The sequence below is a fragment of the Cherax quadricarinatus genome, chromosome 79, assembly GCF_038502225.1.
Source record: "Cherax quadricarinatus isolate ZL_2023a chromosome 79, ASM3850222v1, whole genome shotgun sequence".
Lineage (NCBI taxonomy): Eukaryota > Metazoa > Arthropoda > Malacostraca > Decapoda > Parastacidae > Cherax > Cherax quadricarinatus.
The window spans coordinates 10,346,244-10,348,743 of record NC_091370.1 but is presented as its reverse complement, the minus strand read 5'-3'; the positions used below and the strand labels follow the sequence as shown (position 1 = coordinate 10,348,743).

General features: G+C 44.1%; 1 protein-coding gene across 1 annotated transcript in view; it reads right to left on the bottom strand.

Annotated features, from left to right (window-relative positions):
• Positions 1-2,500, bottom strand: part of LOC128702785 (uncharacterized) — a 73,045-nt gene that overhangs the window by 70,065 nt on the left and 480 nt on the right. The window lies entirely within an intron of this gene.

Here is a 2,500-nt window from a genome sequence, read left to right as displayed (position 1 = left end):
GCACATCAACCAAATAACTGCTGCAGCATATGGGCGCCTAGCAAACCTCAGAACAGCATTCCGACATCTTAATAAGGAATCGTTCAGGACCCTGTACACCGTATACGTTAGGCCCATATTGGAGTATGCGGCACCAGTTTGGAACCCACACCTAGCCAAGCACGTAAAGAAACTAGAGAAAGTGCAAAGGTTTGCAACAAGACTAGTCCCAGAGCTAAGAGGTATGTCCTACGAGGAGAGGTTAAGGGAAATCAACCTGACGACACTGGAGGACAGGAGAGATAGGGGGGACATGATAACAACATACAAAATACTGAGAGGAATTGACAAGGTGGACAAAGACAGGATGTTCCAGAGATTGGACACAGTAACAAGGGGACACAGTTGGAAGCTAAAGACACAGATGAATCACAGGGATGTTAGGAAGTATTTCTTCAGCCACAGAGTAGTCAGTAAGTGGAATAGTTTGGGAAGCGATGTAGTGGAGGCAGGATCCATACATAGCTTTAAGCAGAGGTATGATAAAGCTCACGGCTCAGGGAGAGTGACCTAGTAGCGATCAGTGAAGAGGCGGGGCCAGGAGCTCGGACTCGACCCCCGCAACCTCAACTAGGTGAGTACACACACACACACACACACACACATACACACACACAACACAACACACAACACAGAAACACACACACACACACACACACACACACACACACACACACACACACACACACACACACACACACACACACACAACACAACACACAACACAGAAATACACACACACACACACACACACACACACACACACACACACACACACACACACACTCACTCACACACACACAACACACACGCACACATACACACACAACACACAACACAGAAAACACACAACACAGAAAACACACACATGCACACACACACACACACACACACAACAAACACACAACACACACACACACAACACACACACACACACACACACACAACACAACACACAACACAGAAACACACACACACACACACACACACACACACACACACACACACACACACACACACACACAACACAGACACACACACACACACACACAACACAACACACAACACAGAAACACACACCCACACACACACACACACACACACACACACACACACACACACACACACACACACACACACACACACACACACACACACACACACACACACACACACACACACACACACACACACACACACACACACACACACGCACACACACACACACACACACACACACACACACACACACACACACACACACACACACACACACACACACACACACACACACACACACACACACACACACACACACACACACACACACACACACACACACACACAGATAATCAAACTAAATGCAAAGTGTGTGGCTGATCTTATGGTTAATTTCTTGATCACTATGTCCTTCATTATCCACTTATTAAGGAATATAGAGATATAATCTATGTAATACATCAAGGTATTTTATTAATAAAAGTATGACATCAGATATATTAAACAAATATTCTAAATTTGCTTTCAACTGATAAGACAATTGTTGGTATAAATCCAGATATTCTTCTGGTAACCCTTTTGGGGCCTAGTTCCTAGGCCTCTTGTGTATCCATATGTTCTTGCACTGCTATCCATTGGATGGATATGGTGTGCACAATAAACTAGCCACTACCATTCACAGGTGGATATGGTGTACACAATAAACTAGCCACTACCATTCACAGGATGGATATGGTGTACACAATAAACTAGCCACTACCATTCACAGGATGGATATGGTGTACACAATAAACTAGCCACTACCATTCACAGGATGGATATGGTGTACACAATAAACTAGCCACTACCATTCACAGGATGGATATGGTGTACACAGGATGGATAGCCACTACCATTCACAGGATGGATATGGTGTGTACAATAAACTAGCCACTACCATTCACAGGATGGATATGGTGTACCATTCACACAGCCACTACCATTCACAGGATGGATAGCCACTACCATTCACAGGATGGATATGGTGTGTACAATAAACTAGCCACTACCATTCACAGGATGGATATGGTGTACACAATAAACTAGCCACTACCATTCACAGGATGGATATGGTGTACACAATAAACTAGCCACTACCATTCACAGGATGGATATGGTGTGTACAATAAACTAGCCACTACCATTCACAGGATGGATATGGTGTGTACAATAAACTAGCCACTTCGGTGGCACTACCTTATTCCTTCTCCATTCATCTTATCACAAAAAGGCTGTCGCTACAGACAGCCTGCTGGCACAGATAGGGAAAGTGACCCTAAACACCTGACACACACAGGAAAGTGTATCAAGAAAGCTGAACAGTGATACATACACTGAGTGGGGTATATCTCACTGTATATACACTGAGAGTTGACTTTAAACCCTCTTTTAAGTATTGAAGTATTCTTGATTGGTGACGGAC